Below are 9,253 nucleotides of genomic sequence, written 5' to 3'. Positions count from 1 at the left end.
CGTGAGAGATAAAGAATGCCCAATATGATGAACAGGGGGAGGTGTGTGTGTGTGCATGCATGGGAGACCGACCTGAAGAAACAGATTGCATGTGTGTGATGGATAATGCCGAGTGGTAGTGTGTGTGCATGCATGCATGCATGAGAGAAAGTTAGTGGTACAATTATAAAGAGAAGACGACTGTGTGGGTGTAAAAGACTAGGTGAGGTCATAATCAATGTAAAGTTGAATTCAAATATTTGAACAAGAGATCGTGATGTTTGAAACCCATGCATGCATGAATATAACTGAGATATGCGCGGTGTGGTTTGGAAATGAGCATGTTGTATTGTATACACATTGAACAAGGTCAGACTAATTTGAATTTGAGATACCGATGGCAGACATCGTTTGGCCACATTGCATCCGTGCATGGACACACTATTCTAATTGGAGGTGATGGGTAGCTTTCGCATCACATATCTATATCTATACCCCTATATATTATATTTTATATTTTTATATAGTGTGCGGATAACTTTAACTTTGAAAGATGGTCGTTGGATGAAGCCAATCCGATGGTGCAGAGATGGAAAATTCGAGCACTACTGGTCGTTGGATATCATCTAGATTCCACCAGATTTTGCCACATGTACAATCTAGAAGACTCCATGGTTGAACTTAAGCATAATGCACAAATCTCAAAACACAAGCACTTCTTATTTGTTCTAGAATCTTCCGTATCAGAATTGCCCAAATGTTTTTCTACATGATTTGCCATTATTTATTTTTACTTTATGCTTTACAATGCACAATTCCACAAATCTTAAAATAAATTAGCTTTCTTATAAAAACTATATGATTTTGAATGAAATGAACTATAAGAATTAAATGAACACATACATCATGCATATATGACTCAAAGCTTACATGCTATAATATGGTATTTATTCATAATTTGGTTGCCAAATCTCATGCGCGCAATGCACATGTACCTTACTAGTCTAAATGGTGTTTGTGTGTGTGTTGTGCGTGTTAAACACATTATACGTAGTATCATACACGGTTTAGATTCTGAACATCTAGCTAGAGCATATATGTACTATGATTTGAATTCAACATAAAATGGATAGATATATTTGAATTTGAGATCGTATGTACATGTAGTTCGTATTTATATAGGAATTTACTTCTCCTATATTCATGTTATGTGTTGTGAAGATAATATTTAGATGGTTGTATAACTAACTCGAGTACAATCCCATTCAAACAGGGAAAATGTATTCAAATTTAGTCCATATGCTAGACAACACACATTGTTTTTTTATTGTTGAGGGAAGTGCAAATTGTTTTGGTACTGTACACGTTATGTTTGTTGTCCCGATCTTTTTTACTTTTTTTGTTGTTGTATTTGAATGCGTTTCTAGTAATATAGTAAAACAGGACATGGCTCTCTCTAGTGATGAGGTGCGAATTCTCTTTTTTTGGTACACGTTAAGCTTGTTCTCCCGAAATTTCAAGTCGCGCCTTGTTATGCCGAAATTTCAAGCTAGCATATCCGTCTATCGTGCTGCGAAACTGCCGCCTCTTCAACCGGCGCCTTGTTACCCCGAAATATTTAAGATATATCTTTGTCTCGTTGTGCTCCGAAAACTCCCTCCCTCTCAACCCGCGCCTTGCAATCCCAAAATTACAATGCGCGCGAAAACTCCCACCTCCTGTGAAATCCCGACACGTGAAATGCCCTTGATACCCCTGAACCAAAAGAACCGCCTAGCTCAAATCGGTGGAGGTACTTTCGTAACTTACCCCACATTTCGGACAAGCGCATCCCTAAGCCATGGTTCCCCACTCCCATCCCATCTGCCCACCCATTCGTACACCGAGGCCACGAAAACCCGCGAAGCCCCACACCCTCCTCCGTTCGCCACCCAGCCGGAGCCTCTTCCCCGATGACGTCGTCCACAGCAACACCTCGGGGTCCCTCATCCACCGTACCGGATGAGGATCCATTGTCGATCTCGTCGTCCCGCCAGTTCAACCACCCCATCCTCCACCTCCAAGGAGCTGCCCTGACGTTCCCCTCGTCTTTCGCGCCACCTCCATTCCCACACCATCGTCTTCACCTGCACCACCAGAAGAGCAACATCGTCACCGTTCCCTCGGATGAAGCTAAGGCCTAATTGGCGTCACCAAAGAGGTTGTACACTAATAGCCGCATTTTCTTCTTGATTCGATCTCATAATGCTGCCGGCGCTCGGTCCCGAGCCGACATGGCGCGGCTCCATCCACGGTGGCGTCACCGGACACTTCCTCCACGGCGTCGCTCCCTCGGCGAGGACGTCCATGTCAGTAGGAGCTGCTGATGCTTTAGCTCTTGCTCTTGGTCCCCTGTCTGGTCTACTCTTGCTATTCTCTTACTCTTGCTCTTTCTCGCACTGCTGCTCTCGCTCTTGCTCTTGCTTGTGATGCTGCTCCGATTTAGCTACACTTCAGTCGACTGAATCGACTTTTGGGTCAGTCGATTTTCAGGGGGTGGGGAGGCTCACCGGAGTTAAGGAAGAACCAGCCGCAGCGGGGAGGGGGACTCGCCGGAGAGGTACCCCACTATCTATCTTAGGGTTCAGGGTGGGGGCGGTGGTCGCCGGCGGTGGTGGGGCGGTGGCGTGGGGATCGCCGAAGAAAAAGCTCGGCACGGGGGGGCCTAGAGGGATGGCCGGGGCGGCGGCGGACCGACGGTGGGGAGTGGTTTCGGGGCGGGCGGCGGGGGCGGCGGTTTGGCCGGTGGTGACTGGCGGCTCAGGGGGTGGAGGTTGAAGATGATATGTAGGCCCTTGATTTCATATCCAACGGCGGGAAAATCGACTAACCAGAGATGAAAAAGTCAGTTGACTAACGTGTAACCTCACTCTAATGCTGCTACACAACCAGCTGCCCCGGCTCTCGCACGTGCTGCTGCTCCGGGCGCTGCTGCTACTACTACTACTTTTCTGCTACTAGTGCGTTCAGTTTCGACAGTAAAATCCAACTTCAACAGCAAGATTCAGTTTCGACAGTTAAGTTTAGTTTCGACAGTTAAATTCAATTTCAACAATTAAGTTCAGAGATGAGCGGCTGATGTATTTTACATCTAGCACTTTGTGGTTATGTATTTTACATCATCTATTGGAGATGCTATTAGAATTCCACTTAGGTTAATGTTGTCTCTCTTGTCCTGCTTCAGCCTCGGCGTCGTACAACTCACTGGAGCTGCTCCAACGACGAAACCCTCCATCACAGTGGAGTAGTACCCCGGGCTCCATCTCTAGATGCCTAAGATCTTCTTCCCCTCCTCTGAAAGCCAAGTCAGTCGAAGCATCTTCACCAACCAACCCAATCACGCTGAGATCGACATGGCTTCGCCAAAGAGGTTGTACACTTGTTTCATCTATTTTTTACTCTACATGTTATATATATATTGTCCACTGAGCACGCGTAGTAATGTTAAATATGATTAGTTTCTCCTATATGACAAGCAGTGAGGTACCAGGAAACTTAGCTATCCGTGATGGACTCTCTTGAACGCCATCATTATTTATCTCTGCGTGTTTGAGCTGTGCATTTGTCGATGGGCCTGGGAGTTGAGCTAGTAGGGCAGTGGCCTGGGTCCAAAGTAGTAGAAGTAGCACAAAAACATTTTTTAAGTGCAGGCTTTTCCTTGCTCAAGCCTGCCTACTAGAACCACCAGTGCTTGAAAGGAAAAGTGAAGGAAAAACATAGGAATTGGAAAGTTTCCTATGGTACTACTATTAATGCATTTGGTTCAAAGGAATTGAGCAAAGGAAAACTATAGGATTTGTTCCTTTAGTGTCTCCTTGAAAGAAAAACTGTAGGAATTTTAATATCCACTTGTCCTCCTTTTCAAATTCCTATTCATGAAGCACAAGACTAAGAGATGGTAGCATAATAGCATTATAACCGTACATTTTCTTGTGGTTTGACTTAATCTCACAATGCTTCTTTGCATCCTGTGATCTTCCAATTCTTGTGAACCAAACACCCAGATTGGTAGAAATCATGTGTTTTTAAATTCTCTGTTTTGCACGTGCATTCCTATCCTATTCCTGTGTATTTCCTATCCCTGCATTGTTAGAATCCTCAAATTCAAAGAAGCCCTTACACAATTACTTCTATTACAGATATTTGTCAAAGAAAACCTTGTGTGGTTTGTCCCGCTCCTGTTGCGCTATGTTCCACCCCAGCTCAGCTGCTCCAACGACGGAAGGGTTCACCATAGAAGGGATCCGCTCTCCAGACTGTCTTTCGCCGCCTCAGATCTTCTTCCCCGCCGCCGACAGCCACGACAACTGCATTACCATCATCAACTGAGCAGATGACCTTGAGGACTACACGGGTCCTCAAGAGAGGTCGCATTCTTCTGTGTCTGCTTACGTTATGCATCGCTTAATATGATGACATGCTACTTTATCATCGTGTTCACCTATTAGACTCTGAGTCAGGTCCAAACTAATGCTGAAACTTGAGTTTTTAAATGGTTGCGGGGTACATATTGGGGCAGCAATCAGTACTATATGTCTACTATTTGGTTAATCTCGGGTGTCTACTATGAGTTTCATGTTGGGTGCAAACAAACATTAAAGGAGCCATTATCTGTATTTTTTAACTAAAGCTATTATCTACCTGCTATCATTGGTTTTGGGTCTATCCATAGTTTGCTACCATCACTCTGGATTTGTGCATGCACTCCTTACATAATCTCACTATGTTTTATTCCTATGCATGTTAGTTGTTGTACACAATGGAACTGAACATGTAGAGCAAAAGAGACGAGCCTTGCGTGGCAATAAAATATCATGCAGACGTCGCTCCATGGTGGGCACAAAGGCAGCCCCCCTCCACCCATTTTGGATTGTAATCAAGAGGAAGATAACTGTTTTGAGGGGGATTTAGAAGGAGAAGACCACTCCTATTTACCCCCTGAGGTCTTCGCTCTAACTTGGCATGCTGATGTTGGTAATATCATGCATATGGTGCCTTGCATTGCTTACTTTATACATCAAATATGTCATTTGCTTAGTTTAGACATGCTTTGTGTGAATGCCATCTGTTTAGTTTCTTTATCGTATATGTGAATCATGCAATGCCGTCTTGTTTAGCCAGGCATCATATATGTGAATTTTGCAATGCCACCCTGGTTAGCCAGTCATCTTATATCTGAATTATGTCATGCCATCATTTTTTATTACGTATTAAATTTTTCAACAATTTTAGTACATTCAATTACTCTTCCTATGCATCAGCCATTCGGCACGGTCATGGAAAAATCTAGAGTGGAAACAAGGTCTTCAGAGCAGACAATGCTATCTGACGAAGCACATGTCTTGCTGGTTACAGATAGCTCCTCAGAGGAGGACTCGGAGACAGATGACCAGTCCTATCCCCCCCCCCTCGGAGGTGCATGCTCTAACTTGGCAGGGTTATGTTGCTCATATCGTGTGTATAGTGTCTTGCATTGCTATGGCATTTGCTTAGTTTAGACATGCTTTATGTGAATGCCACCTGTTTAGTGTCTAATTACCATATATGTGAATTATGCAATGCCATCTTGTTGCAAGACATTATACATGTGAATTATGCAATGCTATCTTATTGCAAGGCATTATATATGTGAATTATGCAATAACATGTTGTTTAGCCAAGCGTCATATATGTGAATTATATCATGTCGTCCTTTTTGTATTCCTCATTGCATTTGTCGACAATGTTTGTATATTCAATTGCTCTTCCTGTGCATCAGCCATTTGAATTGGTGATGGAGAAATCTGGAGTGAAAACAAGGTCTTCAGAGCAGACAATGCTACCTGCTGAAGCAGATATCTTGCTGGTTACAGATAGCTCTTCAGAGGAGGATTCAGAGGCAGATGACCAGTCCTATTATTCCCCTGAGGTGCATGCTCAAACTTGGTAGCGTTATATTACTCATATCATGCATATGTTGTATTGCAATGCTTAGTTTTTACATTATATACACAATATTGAATGCCATCTCCTTAGTTGAAACATCATATATGCGATTGCCCTCTGCTCACTTGCTTAGTATATGAATTATTTGAATTATATCATGATGTTATGTTTACATAGACAACATGTATCTAAATTATGGCATGCCAACCCATTTCTAAAGACATAATATAGTTATATCATCGCATCTTGTTTACATAGTCATCATATTTTGAATTATGTCATTCTATCCATGAATTATATCATGCCATCATGTTTTCATCGATGGCATGTTTGTGATTTATGGCATGCCAACCACTTTAATAGACACATCATATAGTTATATCATGACATATTGTCTACATAGTCATCATATTTTGAAGTATGTCATTTTATCATGTTTAGTTAGCCATCATACATGTGAAATTGTGTCATGCTATCCTGTTTAATTAGCCATCATATATGTGAAATTATGTCTTGCTATTCTGTTTGGTTAGACAACATAAATGTGAATTATTTCATGCCCTGTTTTCTTCCCTGCTATCCATTGCACCTGTCTATCTTACAATGTATGTGCATTCAATTACTTTCCTTGTTTATCATCCATTTCAATTGGAGGGGCTGATGGTAGTATCTGTGGGAGTAAAAACACGGTCTTCAGAAAAGATCGTGCTATCTGTCAATGCAAATAGAACCACGGTTGTACTTGCACAAGAACCAGACCCACCACACATAACCCAGACTCGCGCAGATTGTACCCCTATCCAGTTGGACAGAGAACCAGCTACACCCCTTCTAACTGCAACCCCAGCAGATAGTAACCCAGTTCCAGATGACACAGCACCGTCTCCACCACAGAGCACCCAAACATGAGCAGTTAGTAAGGCAACTGCAATGCCCAAAGCACGAGGACCACCACTCCGAACCCCAAGTCAACGCTTAAAGGAGACGAAGAATTGTTCTTAGGTCAGGTTCTGTAGCTATGGTTCATACTACTTTGCTCTTGCATCACTGTATTTACTCATACCAACTAATTTCAAATTTGAAGGATGCAATTAAAACTCCAAGGGCGCAACAGGTATGTTTTAAACCTGTTTCTTTATCGTGTTTGCTGTTGTAACTTGCTCTATATTGATTTCAGTTTCAATTGAATAAACAGTTATGTTCTCATGCCATGCACATTACAAGTGTTGTTATTGATGTGTAGTTTCCCACACGTATATTCTGTCTATGCTGCTTTGTCTTAAATACATATGATTCGAACTATCTCTATCTTGATTTGGCAACATAAACTAGAATGATATAGACCATACAGTAACCATACTACATAGATATATGTTTGTTTCATGATGTTATCAATTTCACCTTACTACTGAACTGATTTACCAAAATGAGTTTCATATACAACACGGTAAACCTGTGATTTGTTTGTTTGTTTCTCTTTTAGAACACGGATAAAATATTGGAGAAGAGTACCCTGTTATGCAATGGTAAAGGAAGTAATGCATATAAGGATCAAGATAGTGAGACATCCCCGTTGGTCCCCAAGAAAGCTGATAAAAACTATATTGAAGACACTGAGACAACCCCAAAGTCCTGTATTGATGTAGTGTTCGAGTTATTGGCTACTACTGCTGACACCAGCTCTTCGAACTCGCTGCCTGAATTAGTTCGGCTTCTTGAGTCTCAACTTCAAGTTGAAAGACATCGATCAGATGTTATGCGATAGGAAGCCGAAGGACTGAGGAAGTCCCTGCAGAATTCAGATGCATACTTTCTGGTGCAACAGCAAGTGTTGGAGGATTTAAGCACCAAACAAGAGAAAACTAATAAGCTTTCTAAGCATCTTGCCAGCATTATGGGTACCCAGGATATTGTTTCTTGAGCTCTTCTGAAGTGGTTTCAGTTCTGGACTTGTTTTGTTGTGGTGTTTATTTGCACTGGTCGCCAACTTTGACAACCAGTGTATATGATATGCTGCTTTGTTCCCTATATTTGCACTGGTGGCGAACTTTGATGCCCAGTGGATGTAATATATGTAATAGCCGTGATAGCCTAGCATAAGTTGCTTGCTTATTTATTTCCTTGTTGTCTTGTTTATTTGTTTGCTTGTAGTCAGTACAATTATTTTTTCACGGTTTGCTAGTGGCCGCAATAACCTATTTTTTTTTAAACTAGGCCACAATAACCATGTGCTACATATTTACTGTAGTTACCATGGGCCTCCTACGGACCGTAGAAACAATGGTCCTTCTAAGGGCCGTAGAAACAATGGGCCTTCTACGGGCCGTAGCATCAATGGGCCTTCTACGGGTCGTATGATCGATCGGCCAAACATGGGCCAATAACAGACCGCATTATGGGCCGAAAACGGGCTAGATTTGGAATCGTCCGTTCATGGGCCGACCATAATGGGTCGTCGTTAATCGGCCGTATTTGATGACGCTATGAAAACGGCCCAACGGATTAACGGACCGCAAACGGGCCGATTGTAACCACAGGCTGAATTTGGCCCACAAGCAGAAAAGGCCAGTAACGGGATGTAAGTAACCGAATGCTGGAAATGAGCCCAAGAATAAATGGGCCCTAAGAAGGCCAAAAGATAACATGGGTTGGAAACGACCCAATGGAATAATGGGCCGTTAATGGGTATAAAGTGGTACACTGTTCATTGCGGGCCAGATTCACCATGGGCCGTTTACGGGCCAAGAGTTACAAATGGTCTCATATGGGTCGAAAGACATCATGGGCCATACATGGGCCGGAAGTTACAACGGGATGGAATCATATTGGACAGCCCATATAAAGCTACTGGGCTTAATTCTGATAGGCCATAACGGGTCGTGAGTTAGCGGGCCGTAAATGGGCTATATACGAATAGGTCATTAACACGCTTTCCATGGGCCGGCCCGTTACATTTTGACCAAGTAAAACATGTCGGCCTTTTCACCGAAATGAGCCTCTATTGGGCCATGCCATGTGTCGACATATCATAGGCGCCTCCTGTCCAATGAATGGATGACATCTGTCCCAACGGTGAGCCAACACGTGTTTCCTCTGGCCAATGAGAATTTTACACATGGAAAATCCTCATTGGTCCGGGTTGTTAACGGGTTATCGGATCCAAAACTGGACCCGATAGCTTAACAGCGACCCGCTACGGTGGATGCCATGTGTCGGTCATCCTTGACGAAAGCACTTCTATGACGCGCGATTTATCGTCATGAAAGTGGACACTTCCGTGATGATAATTTTGGTAATGTCATGGAACACT

Source organism: Triticum aestivum, chromosome 7A, assembly GCF_018294505.1.
Source record: "Triticum aestivum cultivar Chinese Spring chromosome 7A, IWGSC CS RefSeq v2.1, whole genome shotgun sequence".
Lineage (NCBI taxonomy): Eukaryota > Viridiplantae > Streptophyta > Magnoliopsida > Poales > Poaceae > Triticum > Triticum aestivum.
This window is presented reverse-complemented; position numbering follows the sequence as displayed.